Genomic DNA, 22,501 nt, shown 5'->3' on the forward strand with positions numbered 1-22,501 from the left:
GACGCGGAGCGCGAGGGGGACAGCTCCGATTTTAACTAGGCGAAAAGCGTGAAAGCGAGGCGCCAGCGACTACGCGGGCGCTTCTTCGACGCCCGTTAGCCGCGCCGACTAGCGTTCGCCGCGATCGAGCGCCCGTTTCGCGCGCGTTCGCTTTCGACTAAGCGCTCAGCCGTCGCTCCGAAACTTTCGTCGCCGCCTCCGCCCTCGCCCTCTTTCCCCGGTCACGCGCTCGCGCATCGCCAGCCCTTCGCCTACGTTTATTTCTATAGACGTTGGGTGTTGGGTGTTGGGTGTTGGGTGTTGGGTGTTGGGTGTTGGGTGTTGGGTGTTGGGTGTTGGGTGTTGGGTGTTGGGTGTTGGGTGTTGGGTGTTGGGGTGTTCGGGGTGAGCGGGTGGCGAGCGGACAGACGAGAGACCGCAAAGGTTTCGTTCGGGGCGGAAATCGCCCGAGACGAACCGACCCGTTCTATCTACGCGCTTCTTTAGTAGTCGAAAACTACGAATAATGAAAACTTTGATCTACATTTGTATATATATATATATATATATATATATATATATATATATATATGTATATATATATATCAGAAATAGCCTTAACGAAGGGCGGGGAGGGGGAGGGGGGACGACTTCGAAAGAATGACCAAGACGAGTAGACTCCTCGCTACTCTACCCGCGACGAGATTAGAAGCGTTATTACGTAACTAGCTAGGAGAAACGAAAAGGCTAGCACTCGCGTATAGGCTTAACGAAGAGAGGGAGACGACTTCGAAAGAGAAAGGCCGGTGAGAATAGCTTCGGTACTACCCGCGTCGAGATTAGAAGCGTTATTACGTAACTAGCTAGGAGAAGCGAATAGGCCACTCTCGGCGCGCGCGAATGCCGAAATCCTTTAATTACATCTATACCGTAAAGAGAGTAAAGGCGAATCTAAAAGTTTTCTAAATACGCCGAAGGGAGTTTAAAAGTTGGCGCTTTCGCGCCAGTTACTGAACGGGACGAGCGAGAGACCGACTCCGAACTAGTCGAGGTAGGCCGGACCGCTTCGGCGAGACGGGCGGACCGGAAAAAACGCGACTAGTCTTCGGCCCCGGCGAGGCCTCTCGGTTTCTTCGAGCGGCTCGTTCGCCCTAAACGGGGACACTCGCTCGGCGGCGAATCGGCCGCGACTGAGCGACGGACGGCCGTCCGGGCAATTTATCGCTTCTCGGCCTATTGGCTAAGATCAAAGTGTAGTATCTGTTCTAATCAGTTTAATATCTGATTCGCGGCGCATCGCGCCGCTACGATATTAATCTGATTTTTGGAACGAGATGGAGCGCGGAAGCTTGCTTCGGCTCCGTCACGGGTTGTCTCGGTATCGCAGTACCTCCGAGCACGGCCCACTCCCCTCGTCGGGAGGCACGAAACGAAAGATAAACTGAACCTACCTACTCGCCTACCTACTCGCCTACCTACCTACCTACCTACCTACCCACGCGCCTACCGGAAAAAAATCTTTTGCCGCGAGGCGGCGCTTTAAATTAACGCGCTTAGCGCGTAAATTCTTCCCGAATTCGCGAAAAAAACGACGCGGAGCGCGAGGGGGACAGCTCCGATTTTAACTAGGCGAAAAGCGTGAAAGCGAGGCGCCGGCGACTACGCGGGCGCTTCTTCGACGCCCGTTAGCCGCGCCGACTAGCGTTCGCCGCGATCGAGCGCCCGTTTCGCGCGCGTTCGCTTTCGACTAAGCGCTCAGCCGTCGCTCCGAAACTTTCGTCGCCGCCTCCGCCCTCGCCCTCTTTCCCCGGTCACGCGCTCGCGCATCGCCAGCCCTTCGCCTACGTTTATTTCTATAGACGTTGGGTGTTGGGTGTTGGGGTGTTCGGGGTGAGCGGGTGGCGAGCGGACAGACGAGAGACCGCAAAGGTTTCGTTCGGGGCGGAAATCGCCCGAGACGAACCGACCCGTTCTATCTACGCGCTTCTTTAGTAGTCGAAAACTACGAATAATGAAAACTTTGATCTACATTTGTATATATATATATATATATATATATATATATATATATATATGTATATATATATATCAGAAATAGCCTTAACGAAGGGCGGGGAGGGGGAGGGGGGACGACTTCGAAAGAATGACCAAGACGAGTAGACTCCTCGCTACTCTACCCGCGACGAGATTAGAAGCGTTATTACGTAACTAGCTAGGAGAAACGAAAAGGCTAGCACTCGCGTATAGGCTTAACGAAGAGAGGGAGACGACTTCGAAAGAGAAAGGCCGGTGAGAATAGCTTCGGTACTACCCGCGTCGAGATTAGAAGCGTTATTACGTAACTAGCTAGGAGAAGCGAATAGGCCACTCTCGGCGCGCGCGAATGCCGAAATCCTTTAATTACATCTATACCGTAAAGAGAGTAAAGGCGAATCTAAAAGTTTTCTAAATACGCCGAAGGGAGTTTAAAAGTTGGCGCTTTCGCGCCAGTTACTGAACGGGACGAGCGAGAGACCGACTCCGAACTAGTCGAGGTAGGCCGGACCGCTTCGGCGAGACGGGCGGACCGGAAAAAACGCGACTAGTCTTCGGCCCCGGCGAGGCCTCTCGGTTTCTTCGAGCGGCTCGTTCGCCCTAAACGGGGACACTCGCTCGGCGGCGAATCGGCCGCGACTGAGCGACGGACGGCCGTCCGGGCAATTTATCGCTTCTCGGCCTATTGGCTAAGATCAAAGTGTAGTATCTGTTCTAATCAGTTTAATATCTGATTCGCGGCGCATCGCGCCGCTACGATATTAATCTGATTTTTGGAACGAGATGGAGCGCGGAAGCTTGCTTCGGCTCCGTCACGGGTTGTCTCGGTATCGCAGTACCTCCGAGCACGGCCCACTCCCCTCGTCGGGAGGCACGAAACGAAAGATAAACTGAACCTACCTACTCGCCTACCTACTCGCCTACCTACCTACCTACCTACCTACCTACCCACGCGCCTACCGGAAAAAAATCTTTTGCCGCGAGGCGGCGCTTTAAATTAACGCGCTTAGCGCGTAAATTCTTCCCGAATTCGCGAAAAAAACGACGCGGAGCGCGAGGGGGACAGCTCCGATTTTAACTAGGCGAAAAGCGTGAAAGCGAGGCGCCGGCGACTACGCGGGCGCTTCTTCGACGCCCGTTAGCCGCGCCGACTAGCGTTCGCCGCGATCGAGCGCCCGTTTCGCGCGCGTTCGCTTTCGACTAAGCGCTCAGCCGTCGCTCCGAAACTTTCGTCGCCGCCTCCGCCCTCGCCCTCTTTCCCCGGTCACGCGCTCGCGCATCGCCAGCCCTTCGCCTACGTTTATTTCTATAGACGTTGGGTGTTGGGTGTTGGGGTGTTGGGGTGTTCGGGGTGAGCGGGTGGCGAGCGGACAGACGAGAGACCGCAAAGGTTTCGTTCGGGGCGGAAATCGCCCGAGACGAACCGACCCGTTCTATCTACGCGCTTCTTTAGTAGTCGAAAACTACGAATAATGAAAACTTTGATCTACATTTGTATATATATATATATATATATATATATATATATATATATATATGTATATATATATATCAGAAATAGCCTTAACGAAGGGCGGGGAGGGGGAGGGGGGACGACTTCGAAAGAATGACCAAGACGAGTAGACTCCTCGCTACTCTACCCGCGACGAGATTAGAAGCGTTATTACGTAACTAGCTAGGAGAAACGAAAAGGCTAGCACTCGCGTATAGGCTTAACGAAGAGAGGGAGACGACTTCGAAAGAGAAAGGCCGGTGAGAATAGCTTCGGTACTACCCGCGTCGAGATTAGAAGCGTTATTACGTAACTAGCTAGGAGAAGCGAATAGGCCACTCTCGGCGCGCGCGAATGCCGAAATCCTTTAATTACATCTATACCGTAAAGAGAGTAAAGGCGAATCTAAAAGTTTTCTAAATACGCCGAAGGGAGTTTAAAAGTTGGCGCTTTCGCGCCAGTTACTGAACGGGACGAGCGAGAGACCGACTCCGAACTAGTCGAGGTAGGCCGGACCGCTTCGGCGAGACGGGCGGACCGGAAAAAACGCGACTAGTCTTCGGCCCCGGCGAGGCCTCTCGGTTTCTTCGAGCGGCTCGTTCGCCCTAAACGGGGACACTCGCTCGGCGGCGAATCGGCCGCGACTGAGCGACGGACGGCCGTCCGGGCAATTTATCGCTTCTCGGCCTATTGGCTAAGATCAAAGTGTAGTATCTGTTCTAATCAGTTTAATATCTGATTCGCGGCGCATCGCGCCGCTACGATATTAATCTGATTTTTGGAACGAGATGGAGCGCGGAAGCTTGCTTCGGCTCCGTCACGGGTTGTCTCGGTATCGCAGTACCTCCGAGCACGGCCCACTCCCCTCGTCGGGAGGCACGAAACGAAAGATAAACTGAACCTACCTACTCGCCTACCTACTCGCCTACCTACCTACCTACCTACCTACCTACCCACGCGCCTACCGGAAAAAAATCTTTTGCCGCGAGGCGGCGCTTTAAATTAACGCGCTTAGCGCGTAAATTCTTCCCGAATTCGCGAAAAAAACGACGCGGAGCGCGAGGGGGACAGCTCCGATTTTAACTAGGCGAAAAGCGTGAAAGCGAGGCGCCAGCGACTACGCGGGCGCTTCTTCGACGCCCGTTAGCCGCGCCGACTAGCGTTCGCCGCGATCGAGCGCCCGTTTCGCGCGCGTTCGCTTTCGACTAAGCGCTCAGCCGTCGCTCCGAAACTTTCGTCGCCGCCTCCGCCCTCGCCCTCTTTCCCCGGTCACGCGCTCGCGCATCGCCAGCCCTTCGCCTACGTTTATTTCTATAGACGTTGGGTGTTGGGTGTTGGGTGTTGGGTGTTGGGTGTTGGGTGTTGGGTGTTGGGTGTTGGGTGTTGGGTGTTGGGTGTTGGGTGTTGGGTGTTGGGTGTTGGGGTGTTCGGGGTGAGCGGGTGGCGAGCGGACAGACGAGAGACCGCAAAGGTTTCGTTCGGGGCGGAAATCGCCCGAGACGAACCGACCCGTTCTATCTACGCGCTTCTTTAGTAGTCGAAAACTACGAATAATGAAAACTTTGATCTACATTTGTATATATATATATATATATATATATATATATATATATATATATGTATATATATATATCAGAAATAGCCTTAACGAAGGGCGGGGAGGGGGAGGGGGGACGACTTCGAAAGAATGACCAAGACGAGTAGACTCCTCGCTACTCTACCCGCGACGAGATTAGAAGCGTTATTACGTAACTAGCTAGGAGAAACGAAAAGGCTAGCACTCGCGTATAGGCTTAACGAAGAGAGGGAGACGACTTCGAAAGAGAAAGGCCGGTGAGAATAGCTTCGGTACTACCCGCGTCGAGATTAGAAGCGTTATTACGTAACTAGCTAGGAGAAGCGAATAGGCCACTCTCGGCGCGCGCGAATGCCGAAATCCTTTAATTACATCTATACCGTAAAGAGAGTAAAGGCGAATCTAAAAGTTTTCTAAATACGCCGAAGGGAGTTTAAAAGTTGGCGCTTTCGCGCCAGTTACTGAACGGGACGAGCGAGAGACCGACTCCGAACTAGTCGAGGTAGGCCGAGGTAGGCCGGACCGCTTCGGCGAGACGGGCGGACCGGAAAAAACGCGACTAGTCTTCGGCCCCGGCGAGGCCTCTCGGTTTCTTCGAGCGGCTCGTTCGCCCTAAACGGGGACACTCGCTCGGCGGCGAGTCGGCCGCGACTGAGCGACGGACGGCCGTCCGGGCAATTTATCGCTTCTCGGCCTATTGGCTAAGATCAAAGTGTAGCATTCGTGCTGCACGGCGGTCTTGCAGGTGTTTCATTGCACAGCCCCCCGAAACACCCGCGTGGCAGGCGAGCGGTCACATCCGGGCCCGCACTAGGGATTCCCACCCGGGGTGCCGGCCAGGCCAGAGCATTCAAATGCTCCACGAGTCCTTGGAAGTTTCGGTGGTCGTTGTACCTCGGACATTCGTGATGACCTGGCAAGGTAAATTACCGCCCTGCAATAAATTCCAGGGGTTGACAACCCTTGGGGGGCTGACTTTGGCGAAAAGCCAATATCGTCGAGGTCAGCCCCACTCCATGTCATAAAACAGGAGTATCTGTTCTAATCAGTTTAATATCTGATTCGCGGCGCATCGCGCCGCTACGATATTAATCTGATTTTTGGAACGAGATGGAGCGCGGAAGCTTGCTTCGGCTCCGTCACGGGTTGTCTCGGTATCGCAGTACCTCCGAGCACGGCCCACTCCCCTCGTCGGGAGGCACGAAACGAAAGATAAACTGAACCTACCTACTCGCCTACCTACTCGCCTACCTACCTACCTACCTACCTACCCACGCGCCTACCGGAAAAAAATCTTTTGCCGCGAGGCGGCGCTTTAAATTAACGCGCTTAGCGCGTAAATTCTTCCCGAATTCGCGAAAAAAACGACGCGGAGCGCGAGGGGGACAGCTCCGATTTTAACTAGGCGAAAAGCGTGAAAGCGAGGCGCCGGCGACTACGCGGGCGCTTCTTCGACGCCCGTTAGCCGCGCCGACTAGCGTTCGCCGCGATCGAGCGCCCGTTTCGCGCGCGTTCGCTTTCGACTAAGCGCTCAGCCGTCGCTCCGAAACTTTCGTCGCCGCCTCCGCCCTCGCCCTCTTTCCCCGGTCACGCGCTCGCGCATCGCCAGCCCTTCGCCTACGTTTATTTCTATAGACGTTGGGTGTTGGGTGTTGGGGTGTTGGGGTGTTCGGGGTGAGCGGGTGGCGAGCGGACAGACGAGAGACCGCAAAGGTTTCGTTCGGGGCGGAAATCGCCCGAGACGAACCGACCCGTTCTATCTACGCGCTTCTTTAGTAGTCGAAAACTACGAATAATGAAAACTTTGATCTACATTTGTATATATATATATATATATATATATATATATATATATATATATGTATATATATATATCAGAAATAGCCTTAACGAAGGGCGGGGAGGGGGAGGGGGGACGACTTCGAAAGAATGACCAAGACGAGTAGACTCCTCGCTACTCTACCCGCGACGAGATTAGAAGCGTTATTACGTAACTAGCTAGGAGAAACGAAAAGGCTAGCACTCGCGTATAGGCTTAACGAAGAGAGGGAGACGACTTCGAAAGAGAAAGGCCGGTGAGAATAGCTTCGGTACTACCCGCGTCGAGATTAGAAGCGTTATTACGTAACTAGCTAGGAGAAGCGAATAGGCCACTCTCGGCGCGCGCGAATGCCGAAATCCTTTAATTACATCTATACCGTAAAGAGAGTAAAGGCGAATCTAAAAGTTTTCTAAATACGCCGAAGGGAGTTTAAAAGTTGGCGCTTTCGCGCCAGTTACTGAACGGGACGAGCGAGAGACCGACTCCGAACTAGTCGAGGTAGGCCGGACCGCTTCGGCGAGACGGGCGGACCGGAAAAAACGCGACTAGTCTTCGGCCCCGGCGAGGCCTCTCGGTTTCTTCGAGCGGCTCGTTCGCCCTAAACGGGGACACTCGCTCGGCGGCGAATCGGCCGCGACTGAGCGACGGACGGCCGTCCGGGCAATTTATCGCTTCTCGGCCTATTGGCTAAGATCAAAGTGTAGTATCTGTTCTAATCAGTTTAATATCTGATTCGCGGCGCATCGCGCCGCTACGATATTAATCTGATTTTTGGAACGAGATGGAGCGCGGAAGCTTGCTTCGGCTCCGTCACGGGTTGTCTCGGTATCGCAGTACCTCCGAGCACGGCCCACTCCCCTCGTCGGGAGGCACGAAACGAAAGATAAACTGAACCTACCTACTCGCCTACCTACTCGCCTACCTACCTACCTACCTACCTACCTACCCACGCGCCTACCGGAAAAAAATCTTTTGCCGCGAGGCGGCGCTTTAAATTAACGCGCTTAGCGCGTAAATTCTTCCCGAATTCGCGAAAAAAACGACGCGGAGCGCGAGGGGGACAGCTCCGATTTTAACTAGGCGAAAAGCGTGAAAGCGAGGCGCCAGCGACTACGCGGGCGCTTCTTCGACGCCCGTTAGCCGCGCCGACTAGCGTTCGCCGCGATCGAGCGCCCGTTTCGCGCGCGTTCGCTTTCGACTAAGCGCTCAGCCGTCGCTCCGAAACTTTCGTCGCCGCCTCCGCCCTCGCCCTCTTTCCCCGGTCACGCGCTCGCGCATCGCCAGCCCTTCGCCTACGTTTATTTCTATAGACGTTGGGTGTTGGGTGTTGGGTGTTGGGTGTTGGGTGTTGGGTGTTGGGTGTTGGGTGTTGGGTGTTGGGTGTTGGGTGTTGGGTGTTGGGTGTTGGGTGTTGGGGTGTTCGGGGTGAGCGGGTGGCGAGCGGACAGACGAGAGACCGCAAAGGTTTCGTTCGGGGCGGAAATCGCCCGAGACGAACCGACCCGTTCTATCTACGCGCTTCTTTAGTAGTCGAAAACTACGAATAATGAAAACTTTGATCTACATTTGTATATATATATATATATATATATATATATATATATATATATATGTATATATATATATCAGAAATAGCCTTAACGAAGGGCGGGGAGGGGGAGGGGGGACGACTTCGAAAGAATGACCAAGACGAGTAGACTCCTCGCTACTCTACCCGCGACGAGATTAGAAGCGTTATTACGTAACTAGCTAGGAGAAACGAAAAGGCTAGCACTCGCGTATAGGCTTAACGAAGAGAGGGAGACGACTTCGAAAGAGAAAGGCCGGTGAGAATAGCTTCGGTACTACCCGCGTCGAGATTAGAAGCGTTATTACGTAACTAGCTAGGAGAAGCGAATAGGCCACTCTCGGCGCGCGCGAATGCCGAAATCCTTTAATTACATCTATACCGTAAAGAGAGTAAAGGCGAATCTAAAAGTTTTCTAAATACGCCGAAGGGAGTTTAAAAGTTGGCGCTTTCGCGCCAGTTACTGAACGGGACGAGCGAGAGACCGACTCCGAACTAGTCGAGGTAGGCCGGACCGCTTCGGCGAGACGGGCGGACCGGAAAAAACGCGACTAGTCTTCGGCCCCGGCGAGGCCTCTCGGTTTCTTCGAGCGGCTCGTTCGCCCTAAACGGGGACACTCGCTCGGCGGCGAATCGGCCGCGACTGAGCGACGGACGGCCGTCCGGGCAATTTATCGCTTCTCGGCCTATTGGCTAAGATCAAAGTGTAGTATCTGTTCTAATCAGTTTAATATCTGATTCGCGGCGCATCGCGCCGCTACGATATTAATCTGATTTTTGGAACGAGATGGAGCGCGGAAGCTTGCTTCGGCTCCGTCACGGGTTGTCTCGGTATCGCAGTACCTCCGAGCACGGCCCACTCCCCTCGTCGGGAGGCACGAAACGAAAGATAAACTGAACCTACCTACTCGCCTACCTACTCGCCTACCTACCTACCTACCTACCTACCCACGCGCCTACCGGAAAAAAATCTTTTGCCGCGAGGCGGCGCTTTAAATTAACGCGCTTAGCGCGTAAATTCTTCCCGAATTCGCGAAAAAAACGACGCGGAGCGCGAGGGGGACAGCTCCGATTTTAACTAGGCGAAAAGCGTGAAAGCGAGGCGCCGGCGACTACGCGGGCGCTTCTTCGACGCCCGTTAGCCGCGCCGACTAGCGTTCGCCGCGATCGAGCGCCCGTTTCGCGCGCGTTCGCTTTCGACTAAGCGCTCAGCCGTCGCTCCGAAACTTTCGTCGCCGCCTCCGCCCTCGCCCTCTTTCCCCGGTCACGCGCTCGCGCATCGCCAGCCCTTCGCCTACGTTTATTTCTATAGACGTTGGGTGTTGGGTGTTGGGGTGTTGGGGTGTTCGGGGTGAGCGGGTGGCGAGCGGACAGACGAGAGACCGCAAAGGTTTCGTTCGGGGCGGAAATCGCCCGAGACGAACCGACCCGTTCTATCTACGCGCTTCTTTAGTAGTCGAAAACTACGAATAATGAAAACTTTGATCTACATTTGTATATATATATATATATATATATATATATATATATATATATGTATATATATATATCAGAAATAGCCTTAACGAAGGGCGGGGAGGGGGAGGGGGGACGACTTCGAAAGAATGACCAAGACGAGTAGACTCCTCGCTACTCTACCCGCGACGAGATTAGAAGCGTTATTACGTAACTAGCTAGGAGAAACGAAAAGGCTAGCACTCGCGTATAGGCTTAACGAAGAGAGGGAGACGACTTCGAAAGAGAAAGGCCGGTGAGAATAGCTTCGGTACTACCCGCGTCGAGATTAGAAGCGTTATTACGTAACTAGCTAGGAGAAGCGAATAGGCCACTCTCGGCGCGCGCGAATGCCGAAATCCTTTAATTACATCTATACCGTAAAGAGAGTAAAGGCGAATCTAAAAGTTTTCTAAATACGCCGAAGGGAGTTTAAAAGTTGGCGCTTTCGCGCCAGTTACTGAACGGGACGAGCGAGAGACCGACTCCGAACTAGTCGAGGTAGGCCGGACCGCTTCGGCGAGACGGGCGGACCGGAAAAAACGCGACTAGTCTTCGGCCCCGGCGAGGCCTCTCGGTTTCTTCGAGCGGCTCGTTCGCCCTAAACGGGGACACTCGCTCGGCGGCGAATCGGCCGCGACTGAGCGACGGACGGCCGTCCGGGCAATTTATCGCTTCTCGGCCTATTGGCTAAGATCAAAGTGTAGTATCTGTTCTAATCAGTTTAATATCTGATTCGCGGCGCATCGCGCCGCTACGATATTAATCTGATTTTTGGAACGAGATGGAGCGCGGAAGCTTGCTTCGGCTCCGTCACGGGTTGTCTCGGTATCGCAGTACCTCCGAGCACGGCCCACTCCCCTCGTCGGGAGGCACGAAACGAAAGATAAACTGAACCTACCTACTCGCCTACCTACTCGCCTACCTACCTACCTACCTACCTACCCACGCGCCTACCGGAAAAAAATCTTTTGCCGCGAGGCGGCGCTTTAAATTAACGCGCTTAGCGCGTAAATTCTTCCCGAATTCGCGAAAAAAACGACGCGGAGCGCGAGGGGGACAGCTCCGATTTTAACTAGGCGAAAAGCGTGAAAGCGAGGCGCCGGCGACTACGCGGGCGCTTCTTCGACGCCCGTTAGCCGCGCCGACTAGCGTTCGCCGCGATCGAGCGCCCGTTTCGCGCGCGTTCGCTTTCGACTAAGCGCTCAGCCGTCGCTCCGAAACTTTCGTCGCCGCCTCCGCCCTCGCCCTCTTTCCCCGGTCACGCGCTCGCGCATCGCCAGCCCTTCGCCTACGTTTATTTCTATAGACGTTGGGTGTTGGGTGTTGGGGTGTTGGGGTGTTCGGGGTGAGCGGGTGGCGAGCGGACAGACGAGAGACCGCAAAGGTTTCGTTCGGGGCGGAAATCGCCCGAGACGAACCGACCCGTTCTATCTACGCGCTTCTTTAGTAGTCGAAAACTACGAATAATGAAAACTTTGATCTACATTTGATATATATATATATATATATATATATATATATATATATATATATGTATATATATATATCAGAAATAGCCTTAACGAAGGGCGGGGAGGGGGAGGGGGGACGACTTCGAAAGAATGACCAAGACGAGTAGACTCCTCTACCCGCGACGAGATTAGAAGCGTTATTACGTAACTAGCTAGGAGAAACGAAAAGGCTAGCACTCGCGTATAGGCTTAACGAAGAGAGGGAGACGACTTCGAAAGAGAAAGGCCGGTGAGAATAGCTTCGGTACTACCCGCGTCGAGATTAGAAGCGTTATTACGTAACTAGCTAGGAGAAGCGAATAGGCCACTCTCGGCGCGCGCGAATGCCGAAATCCTTTAATTACATCTATACCGTAAAGAGAGTAAAGGCGAATCTAAAAGTTTTCTAAATACGCCGAAGGGAGTTTAAAAGTTGGCGCTTTCGCGCCAGTTACTGAACGGGACGAGCGAGAGACCGACTCCGAACTAGTCGAGGTAGGCCGGACCGCTTCGGCGAGACGGGCGGACCGGAAAAAACGCGACTAGTCTTCGGCCCCGGCGAGGCCTCTCGGTTTCTTCGAGCGGCTCGTTCGCCCTAAACGGGGACACTCGCTCGGCGGCGAATCGGCCGCGACTGAGCGACGGACGGCCGTCCGGGCAATTTATCGCTTCTCGGCCTATTGGCTAAGATCAAAGTGTAGTATCTGTTCTAATCAGTTTAATATCTGATTCGCGGCGCATCGCGCCGCTACGATATTAATCTGATTTTTGGAACGAGATGGAGCGCGGAAGCTTGCTTCGGCTCCGTCACGGGTTGTCTCGGTATCGCTCGCAGTACCTCCGAGCACGGCCCACTCCCCTCGTCGGGAGGCACGAAACGAAAGATAAACTGAACCTACCTACTCGCCTACCTACTCGCCTACCTACCTACCTACCTACCTACCTACCCACGCGCCTACCGGAAAAAAATCTTTTGCCGCGAGGCGGCGCTTTAAATTAACGCGCTTAGCGCGTAAATTCTTCCCGAATTCGCGAAAAAAACGACGCGGAGCGCGAGGGGGACAGCTCCGATTTTAACTAGGCGAAAAGCGTGAAAGCGAGGCGCCGGCGACTACGCGGGCGCTTCTTCGACGCCCGTTAGCCGCGCCGACTAGCGTTCGCCGCGATCGAGCGCCCGTTTCGCGCGCGTTCGCTTTCGACTAAGCGCTCAGCCGTCGCTCCGAAACTTTCGTCGCCGCCTCCGCCCTCGCCCTCTTTCCCCGGTCACGCGCTCGCGCATCGCCAGCCCTTCGCCTACGTTTATTTCTATAGACGTTGGGTGTTGGGTGTTGGGTGTTGGGTGTTGGGTGTTGGGTGTTGGGTGTTGGGTGTTGGGTGTTGGGTGTTGGGTGTTGGGTGTTGGGGTGTTCGGGGTGAGCGGGTGGCGAGCGGACAGACGAGAGACCGCAAAGGTTTCGTTCGGGGCGGAAATCGCCCGAGACGAACCGACCCGTTCTATCTACGCGCTTCTTTAGTAGTCGAAAACTACGAATAATGAAAACTTTGATCTACATTTGTATATATATATATATATATATATATATATATATATATATGTATATATATATATCAGAAATAGCCTTAACGAAGGGCGGGGAGGGGGAGGGGGGACGACTTCGAAAGAATGACCAAGACGAGTAGACTCCTCGCTACTCTACCCGCGACGAGATTAGAAGCGTTATTACGTAACTAGCTAGGAGAAACGAAAAGGCTAGCACTCGCGTATAGGCTTAACGAAGAGAGGGAGACGACTTCGAAAGAGAAAGGCCGGTGAGAATAGCTTCGGTACTACCCGCGTCGAGATTAGAAGCGTTATTACGTAACTAGCTAGGAGAAGCGAATAGGCCACTCTCGGCGCGCGCGAATGCCGAAATCCTTTAATTACATCTATACCGTAAAGAGAGTAAAGGCGAATCTAAAAGTTTTCTAAATACGCCGAAGGGAGTTTAAAAGTTGGCGCTTTCGCGCCAGTTACTGAACGGGACGAGCGAGAGACCGACTCCGAACTAGTCGAGGTAGGCCGGACCGCTTCGGCGAGACGGGCGGACCGGAAAAAACGCGACTAGTCTTCGGCCCCGGCGAGGCCTCTCGGTTTCTTCGAGCGGCTCGTTCGCCCTAAACGGGGACACTCGCTCGGCGGCGAATCGGCCGCGACTGAGCGACGGACGGCCGTCCGGGCAATTTATCGCTTCTCGGCCTATTGGCTAAGATCAAAGTGTAGTATCTGTTCTAATCAGTTTAATATCTGATTCGCGGCGCATCGCGCCGCTACGATATTAATCTGATTTTTGGAACGAGATGGAGCGCGGAAGCTTGCTTCGGCTCCGTCACGGGTTGTCTCGGTATCGCAGTACCTCCGAGCACGGCCCACTCCCCTCGTCGGGAGGCACGAAACGAAAGATAAACTGAACCTACCTACTCGCCTACCTACTCGCCTACCTACCTACCTACCTACCTACCCACGCGCCTACCGGAAAAAAATCTTTTGCCGCGAGGCGGCGCTTTAAATTAACGCGCTTAGCGCGTAAATTCTTCCCGAATTCGCGAAAAAAACGACGCGGAGCGCGAGGGGGACAGCTCCGATTTTAACTAGGCGAAAAGCGTGAAAGCGAGGCGCCGGCGACTACGCGGGCGCTTCTTCGACGCCCGTTAGCCGCGCCGACTAGCGTTCGCCGCGATCGAGCGCCCGTTTCGCGCGCGTTCGCTTTCGACTAAGCGCTCAGTCGACTAAGCGCTCAGCCGTCGCTCCGAAACTTTCGTCGCCGCCTCCGCCCTCGCCCTCTTTCCCCGGTCACGCGCTCGCGCATCGCCAGCCCTCGCGCATCGCCAGCCCTTCGCCTACGTTTATTTCTATAGACGTTGGGTGTTGGGTGTTGGGTGTTGGGTGTTGGGTGTTGGGTGTTGGGTGTTGGGTGTTGGGTGTTGGGTGTTGGGTGTTGGGTGTTGGGTGTTGGGGTGTTCGGGGTGAGCGGGTGGCGAGCGGACAGACGAGAGACCGCAAAGGTTTCGTTCGGGGCGGAAATCGCCCGAGACGAACCGACCCGTTCTATCTACGCGCTTCTTTAGTAGTCGAAAACTACGAATAATGAAAACTTTGATCTACATTTGTATATATATATATATATATATATATATATATATATATATATATGTATATATATATATCAGAAATAGCCTTAACGAAGGGCGGGGAGGGGGAGGGGGGACGACTTCGAAAGAATGACCAAGACGAGTAGACTCCTCGCTACTCTACCCGCGACGAGATTAGAAGCGTTATTACGTAACTAGCTAGGAGAAACGAAAAGGCTAGCACTCGCGTATAGGCTTAACGAAGAGAGGGAGACGACTTCGAAAGAGAAAGGCCGGTGAGAATAGCTTCGGTACTACCCGCGTCGAGATTAGAAGCGTTATTACGTAACTAGCTAGGAGAAGCGAATAGGCCACTCTCGGCGCGCGCGAATGCCGAAATCCTTTAATTACATCTATACCGTAAAGAGAGTAAAGGCGAATCTAAAAGTTTTCTAAATACGCCGAAGGGAGTTTAAAAGTTGGCGCTTTCGCGCCAGTTACTGAACGGGACGAGCGAGAGACCGACTCCGAACTAGTCGAGGTAGGCCGGACCGCTTCGGCGAGACGGGCGGACCGGAAAAAACGCGACTAGTCTTCGGCCCCGGCGAGGCCTCTCGGTTTCTTCGAGCGGCTCGTTCGCCCTAAACGGGGACACTCGCTCGGCGGCGAATCGGCCGCGACTGAGCGACGGACGGCCGTCCGGGCAATTTATCGCTTCTCGGCCTATTGGCAAAGATAAAGACGGAACGCTGATCACGTTGAAGTACACCTTACTCTCTGGACAGGACACATCTGGACACTTCTTCTTCAAGACTGCTTCTTGGGGGAGACGATTACAACTGGAAACGGATTTGGACCACCAACCTCTCACGGAACTGACTTGCACCTGGAATTTCTGCTCGGCTCACCAGCCTGCCCACTCTTACTAGTGCGGCAGGCCAGGTATCTACTTTTCTTTTCTTTTTTTCAACTTTTGGCCTTTTTTTTCACTTTGGCACTTGTTTCGGCTAACTTTCTTTTTTGCTTAAATCTCACTTTTTGCAAAAACCTAATTGGGAACAATGGTGTGCCTGACAGCCACCATTCAAGAAGGAGTTTCTGATGAACTCAAAACTTTTTTCTCAGAAATTAAAAAGTTTACGGTTATTTCGGATATTAGATCCGTAGTACCCTTGCCCAAGGGTAAAGAAATCACTTTCTTAAGTGAAAAAGCATTGAGAGACTTTCTCGAAAAAGCTCCTAAAAGTTGGAATATTAAATCTGAACTAAATTCTGACATTCTGATAACAATAAGCCCGAGCCACGGCGAGGGCCATAGTTTGGTAGCTGATTCAGCTTTATGCGTCATTTTCAAAAAATATGGCGAAGTCAAAAAGGGGCGGAGACTTTTTTTTAAAGAGTACCCCACCATAGAAAATGGAGTGAGACAGATAGTCATCACTCCAAAAGAGGGTATTAGAATTCCCGGTTCAATAAACTTTGGTAAAGCAGGTTTCAGGGTCACATACAGGGGCCAACAAAAGGCTTGCCATAGATGCAACTCTTTAACACATGAGGTAAAGAATTGCACAACAAAAAAATGTTTCCGATGCCAACAGCTCGGGCACGAAAGAGCCGAGTGCACCAGCGCTCTAATTTGTACGGTTTGCGGTGAAGACGGACATACCTTTGCCCGTTGTCCCAGCTCTTGGGCACTTAAAGTGCAATTTTCAAAAAAATGGTCAGCATCGTCTTCAAAAGAACCAGAAAAACAGCCCACCAAGGACTCCGAGAGCCACCCAACCGCTGCCAGCCAAGAGGAACAGGTTAAGACCGAAAGCATGTGCATCGATGAAACCGTGACCGAATCATCTGAAGAACCTCTGGTGGTTGACACTAAAGAAGACAGAGGAGAACAAGGCTCACAAGACCTTTTTGACTCCTCAAGCGATTCGCTAACAGACGAAGACATTTCTCTCGACCCCAGTAATAGCAGACCTTCCTTTTCCACATCTGACTCGTGGAGGTCCACTTTAGGATCTTACCGCCCGAAGAGAGGAGGAGTGGCTAAGAGGGGGAGGAAGGACTGAATGTAACTCCCTTCTCTTCTTGTCCTCTCTCCGACCCCTTGCCTTTTTTTTTTCATGGGTTGCCCTTTTTTTTTTTCCTCCTCCCTTTTTTTTTCACTTCCCACCCCTTTTTTTCTCATTTATTTTTCTTTTCCTCCTCCCCATCCCCCGCCCACTTTTCTTTACCCAATCCCTGCCTTGCCTACGGACCTTTTCCTCCCCAACAATGGATACACCACAACTACACTGCGTCACAGTCAATGTGAATGGAGTAGCTGAGTATGCGAAACGAAACCTAGTTGTTTCGGAATTACGCAGAATCAAAGCAGATATTTTTTTTCTACAAGAAACCCACTGTAGAAACATTTCAGAGTGGGATGGCCCCTCCTTTTTCAGTTTTTTTTCCAACAGGTCCGCCGGATGCGGTTTTCTTTTCAGACCAGGACTAAATTTCACCACCCTGGCTCGCCGGTCAGACAGTGAGGGGAGGTACTGCGTTGTCGACATCAACTTGAGCGGACATAAGTTCCGTTTAGTAAACTTGTATGCCCCCAATGAGCCGCACAGGCGCAAGTCCTTTTTTGAGCAGGTTGTCCCGGAGCTTCTCGATTCCAGTTTTCACATTATACTAGCGGGTGACTTCAACTGCGTCGAATCGCGAGAGTTGGACACCCGAAACCACTCCCCTTTTTCCCAGTGCGAGGTGGGCGCCCATCCCCTACAGAATTTATGTGAGAGCGTCGGTATGGTCGACATCTGGAGAAAACTAAACCCCAACAAAAAATCCTTCACTTGGTCCAACCGAAATGGTGAACAGGCTAGTAGACTAGACAGGGTCTATGCAAATCCTGCGCTGGTGGACAGCTGCAATATCACCCTTTTTCCCTTTTCTGACCACTCTGTAGTAGAATTTTTTATTGAAACACCCGACTCTTCCCCCATCCCTGGAGGGACAAGACCCCCTTGGAGGCTGAACACTTCTGTTCTTGAGTGTGAAAATTACAAAGAGATCATCACCAAACTTATCACTGATACGCGCACACTTAAGCTTGCTTTCCCGACAGTGAGTGAGTGGTGGGATGAGCTCAAACGGCGTGTCAAACACGAAACCATCAAGTTCTGCAGCCGGAGGAGGCGAACAGAAAGGGAGAGGGAGCGTGCGCTCAGGGAAGAACTAGAAAATCTAGAACCTGCCGCCGACCAAGGGAGAGGTTCGGAAATTAGAGGGGAGTTGGTGTTTTTAAGCGAGAGCAAGGCGAGGGGCCTGGCGATTAGGGCCAGGGTCGACGCTGAACTTTTCGATGAAAAGTGCACAAGTTTCTTTTTTTCCAGAATCAGAGAGCGCAGGGGGAAGAATGCGGTGGAAAGGGTGAGGGAGCATTTGGGGACAGTCGTTGAGGGGCCTCTGGAGGTGTCACGAGCCTTCCAGGGGTTCTACCAGCGACTGCACACAAAGAAAGACAACGACCCCCTTTTACAAGATTTCATTTTACGGGAAACGACACCACCCGAAGGGACCCTCTATGGCCCAGAAGAAATTTCATTTCACCAAGAAGACCTTGAGAAGGTTTTGAGAAACACTCGAACCAACAAGTCCCCTGGACCAGACGGCCTGCCGGCAGAGTTTTACAAGACCTTTTTTTCCGAACTCTGTGAAGACCTTTTGGATGTTTTTCGAGATATCAGAACAACAGGAGTTTTGCCACAGTCTATGAGGGAAGCGACTACAGTCTTAATTAAAAAGGCTGGCGACCCTCTAGACATGGCAAACCAAAGGCCAATCTCACTTTTGAATAGTGACCTAAAACTCTTTTCAAAATACATCAATGAAATTTTTTTGACGGATGCACTCCAGCGGGTGGTGAGCCCAGAGCAGCTCTGTGGAGTGAAGGGGAGGTCGATGCAAGATGGGCTGGCGCTCGTCCGGGACTGCGTCCAGTACAGCCAAGAACGGAGAGTGTCGGGCTATCTTGTATCCCTTGACCAAAAGAAGGCTTTTGATATGGTGGACCATGATTTCCTTTTTAAATCCATGCGAAAAATGGGCTTTCGAGACGGCATAGTGGAACTCATCAAAATTCTTTATTCCAACATTTCCACTAAAATACAGATAAATGGCATTCTTTCAGAGCCGGTAAGGATCGAAAGAGGAGTGCGACAAGGCTGTCCGCTTTCCCCCTCTCTTTACATTTTGTACGCCCAAACTTTTCTAAATTATTTTCGCCAGGGAGGAATGGAGGGTATCCCCCTACCAAACCACACTATTTTGAAAGTCTCCGCATACGCGGACGACCTCCTTTTTTTTTGCAGGGACAAAGGGGATGTGACCAAAGTCTTTGATTTTTTTGAGAAAGTGAGGGAGGCCACAGGCAGCACGCTTAACATGGGGAAAACCTCGATACTTTCCCTGTTTCGCAGTGAACACATGGAGCATTTGGTGAGCTGCCTTAAGGTTTACGGTGTTCTTTTTACTAGCGGGCACTACAGGGAATCACTAAGAGCAAACGAAGGTGTCATGAACACAAAAGTGGCAGGGAAAATCGAGAAACTTTCTCGCCTTAACCTGTCACTCCCAGGGAAAGTACTTCTTGCGAATACTACCATTTTTCCCCTTCTTTATCATACCTGTTCAGTTTTTCTTCCTAGCAACCCTTTTTTCCAATCTATCGAAAGACAAATTTTTTCCTTTTTATGGAATGGTGGCAGGGAGGCCGTCGCGAGATCGCGAGTAGGCACGCCCAAAGAACTAGGAGGACTTGGCCTGGAAAGTATTCAGGCCAAGTGTCACGCTTTTTTCTTGACCCATAATTTTTTGAGACCCTCGAGTGAATCTTTTTCCCACCAGAGATCTGGGCTTTTCAGATTTTTTTTTGGCCTTCAAGGCAGACCACTGTCTCCTATCATATACAAAGTTTCTGAAGCACACAATGCCGAATTGTCCGGAGCCTACAGAACCTTACAGGAGCTGATAGAAAAGGTGAAGCTGAAAATGTTGGAGGTGATCCCATTAATCCCCTCAGTTCGCCAAGTTTATATATGGTTCAAAGGGGAACACCCCCTTCTCCAACTAAAACTCACGGGTTTGTCCATAAAAGAAACAGAAAGAAGAGGAATTTTTGAGGTTTGGTGTAGCTCACAGGTGGGGACCAAAGCAAAATGCTTCATGTGGAGGCTGGCGATGGGAGGCCTGAAAACCGGGGATTTTGTGCAAAAGTACAAAATCCCAGGAATAAGGACAGAGTGTCAGTTTTGCAGAAGAGAGCTCGAGACGGTCATTCATCTTTTTTGCAAATGTCCCAGACTAGCCTTTTTGCGGGACAAACTGTCACATTTCGCTGGTTCACTCGACGCTGAAACAGGGGAAAGTGAGCTATTTTTTTGCACCGGAATAGTTGCCAAAGCCCCAATTTTTTGCGCTAAAACGCACATTTTTTCTGCAGTGGCAGAGGTATATGGAATCCTGTGGCAGTGCAGGAATGACATCCTTTTTCGGAGGAGTGGGGAAGAAAAGCTGGTAAAGCTGGAAGCTCTCACGGACCACATTTTGAAGAGGCGGAGAGAAAACCTCCCAGAAAGATTGATAGATCTCGCCAGAGATCGCGAGCAAGTGGCAAAAGTAATGCAGCAATGAAGGCTGAAAAAGACTCAACTTTCTCTGCCGATTACCCTCATCCTTTTTGCTTTTTTGTTAAATTTTGTGAGGTCAACTTTACAACAGACCGCGAGGCACAAGTTTCCCTCTATATTTGCAAAGTTCGTTTTGTTTTCTTGGTTATTTTTTTACGGGCAGGCGAGGTTGCGTGTTGGTGTAGTCTGTCCGAGAGAGGAAGGTTCAACAGGCAACGCCTTCGAACCTTTCTCTCTGAAACCCCTCTGCTTCGGCGGAGGGGGTTTGAAGAGTGAACAATTAAAACACAAGTATTTTCTTTTCACCTCTTTTCTGATGTATGAGTAGTTTTAGACCATTCGGTCCTTTTTGCTGACAAACTAGATTAATTTTCACTCTTCAAACAGGAGTATCTGTTCTAATCAGTTTAATATCTGATTCGCGGCGCATCGCGCCGCTACGATATTAATCTGATTTTTGGAACGAGATGGAGCGCGGAAGCTTGCTTCGGCTCCGTCACGGGTTGTCTCGGTATCGCAGTACCTCCGAGCACGGCCCACTCCCCTCGTCGGGAGGCACGAAACGAAAGATAAACTGAACCTACCTACTCGCCTACCTACTCGCCTACCTACCTACCTACCTACCTACCTACCCACGCGCCTACCGGAAAAAAATCTTTTGCCGCGAGGCGGCGCTTTAAATTAACGCGCTTAGCGCGTAAATTCTTCCCGAATTCGCGAAAAAAACGACGCGGAGCGCGAGGGGGACAGCTCCGATTTTAACTAGGCGAAAAGCGTGAAAGCGAGGCGCCGGCGACTACGCGGGCGCTTCTTCGACGCCCGTTAGCCGCGCCGACTAGCGTTCGCCGCGATCGAGCGCCCGTTTCGCGCGCGTTCGCTTTCGACTAAGCGCTCAGCCGTCGCTCCGAAACTTTCGTCGCCGCCTCCGCCCTCGCCCTCTTTCCCCGGTCACGCGCTCGCGCATCGCCAGCCCTTCGCCTACGTTTATTTCTATAGACGTTGGGTGTTGGGTGTTGGGTGTTGGGTGTTGGGTGTTGGGTGTTGGGTGTTGGGTGTTGGGTGTTGGGTGTTGGGTGTTGGGTGTTGGGTGTTGGGTGTTGGGGTGTTCGGGGTGAGCGGGTGGCGAGCGGACAGACGAGAGACCGCAAAGGTTTCGTTCGGGGCGGAAATCGCCCGAGACGAACCGACCCGTTCTATCTACGCGCTTCTTTAGTAGTCGAAAACTACGAATAATGAAAACTTTGATCTACATTTGTATATATATATATATATATATATATGTATATATATATATCAGAAATAGCCTTAACGAAGGGCGGGGAGGGGGAGGGGGGACGACTTCGAAAGAATGACCAAGACGAGTAGACTCCTCGCTACTCTACCCGCGACGAGATTAGAAGCGTTATTACGTAACTAGCTAGGAGAAACGAAAAGGCTAGCACTCGCGTATAGGCTTAACGAAGAGAGGGAGACGACTTCGAAAGAGAAAGGCCGGTGAGAATAGCTTCGGTACTACCCGCGTCGAGATTAGAAGCGTTATTACGTAACTAGCTAGGAGAAGCGAATAGGCCACTCTCGGCGCGCGCGAATGCCGAAATCCTTTAATTACATCTATACCGTAAAGAGAGTAAAGGCGAATCTAAAAGTTTTCTAAATACGCCGAAGGGAGTTTAAAAGTTGGCGCTTTCGCGCCAGTTACTGAACGGGACGAGCGAGAGACCGACTCCGAACTAGTCGAGGTAGGCCGGACCGCTTCGGCGAGACGGGCGGACCGGAAAAAACGCGACTAGTCTTCGGCCCCGGCGAGGCCTCTCGGTTTCTTCGAGCGGCTCGTTCGCCCTAAACGGGGACACTCGCTCGGCGGCGAATCGGCCGCGACTGAGCGACGGACAGCCGTCCGGGCAATTTATCGCTTCTCGGCCTATTGGCTAAGATCAAAGTGTAGTATCTGTTCTAATCAGTTTAATATCTGATTCGCGGCGCATCGCGCCGCTACGATATTAATCTGATTTTTGGAACGAGATGGAGCGCGGAAGCTTGCTTCGGCTCCGTCACGGGTTGTCTCGGTATCGCAGTACCTCCGAGCACGGCCCACTCCCCTCGTCGGGAGGCACGAAACGAAAGATAAACTGAACCTACCTACTCGCCTACCTACTCGCCTACCTACCTACCTACCTACCTACCCACGCGCCTACCGGAAAAAAATCTTTTGCCGCGAGGCGGCGCTTTAAATTAACGCGCTTAGCGCGTAAATTCTTCCC

General features: G+C 52.1%; 10 non-coding genes and 1 pseudogene across 10 annotated transcripts; all 11 read left to right on the forward strand.

Annotated features, from left to right (window-relative positions):
• Positions 1–1,199: 1,199 nt before the first annotated feature.
• Positions 1,200–1,391, forward strand: LOC137403008 (U2 spliceosomal RNA). The gene has a single exon (XR_010979555.1). It is a non-coding gene; the product is annotated as a U2 spliceosomal RNA (small nuclear RNA).
• A 1,291-nt stretch (positions 1,392–2,682) lies between these two features.
• Positions 2,683–2,874, forward strand: LOC137403009 (U2 spliceosomal RNA). The gene has a single exon (XR_010979556.1). It is a non-coding gene; the product is annotated as a U2 spliceosomal RNA (small nuclear RNA).
• A 1,305-nt stretch (positions 2,875–4,179) lies between these two features.
• On the forward strand, positions 4,180–4,371 carry LOC137403010 (U2 spliceosomal RNA). The gene has a single exon (XR_010979557.1). It is a non-coding gene; the product is annotated as a U2 spliceosomal RNA (small nuclear RNA).
• A 1,721-nt stretch (positions 4,372–6,092) lies between these two features.
• On the forward strand, positions 6,093–6,269 carry LOC137402943 (U2 spliceosomal RNA; annotated as a pseudogene).
• A 1,301-nt stretch (positions 6,270–7,570) lies between these two features.
• On the forward strand, positions 7,571–7,762 carry LOC137403011 (U2 spliceosomal RNA). The gene has a single exon (XR_010979558.1). It is a non-coding gene; the product is annotated as a U2 spliceosomal RNA (small nuclear RNA).
• A 1,381-nt stretch (positions 7,763–9,143) lies between these two features.
• Positions 9,144–9,335, forward strand: LOC137403012 (U2 spliceosomal RNA). The gene has a single exon (XR_010979559.1). It is a non-coding gene; the product is annotated as a U2 spliceosomal RNA (small nuclear RNA).
• A 1,299-nt stretch (positions 9,336–10,634) lies between these two features.
• LOC137403013 (U2 spliceosomal RNA) lies at positions 10,635–10,826 on the forward strand. The gene has a single exon (XR_010979560.1). It is a non-coding gene; the product is annotated as a U2 spliceosomal RNA (small nuclear RNA).
• Positions 10,827–12,121: 1,295 nt separating this feature from the next.
• On the forward strand, positions 12,122–12,317 carry LOC137402914 (U2 spliceosomal RNA). The gene has a single exon (XR_010979530.1). It is a non-coding gene; the product is annotated as a U2 spliceosomal RNA (small nuclear RNA).
• A 1,363-nt stretch (positions 12,318–13,680) lies between these two features.
• On the forward strand, positions 13,681–13,872 carry LOC137403014 (U2 spliceosomal RNA). Its single transcript, XR_010979561.1, has one exon. It is a non-coding gene; the product is annotated as a U2 spliceosomal RNA (small nuclear RNA).
• A 6,724-nt stretch (positions 13,873–20,596) lies between these two features.
• On the forward strand, positions 20,597–20,785 carry LOC137402916 (U2 spliceosomal RNA). Its single transcript, XR_010979531.1, has one exon. It is a non-coding gene; the product is annotated as a U2 spliceosomal RNA (small nuclear RNA).
• Positions 20,786–22,148: 1,363 nt separating this feature from the next.
• LOC137403015 (U2 spliceosomal RNA) lies at positions 22,149–22,340 on the forward strand. The gene has a single exon (XR_010979562.1). It is a non-coding gene; the product is annotated as a U2 spliceosomal RNA (small nuclear RNA).
• The last annotated feature ends 161 nt before the right edge of the window (positions 22,341–22,501 follow it).

Source organism: Watersipora subatra, chromosome 8, assembly GCF_963576615.1.
Source record: "Watersipora subatra chromosome 8, tzWatSuba1.1, whole genome shotgun sequence".
Lineage (NCBI taxonomy): Eukaryota > Metazoa > Bryozoa > Gymnolaemata > Cheilostomatida > Watersiporidae > Watersipora > Watersipora subatra.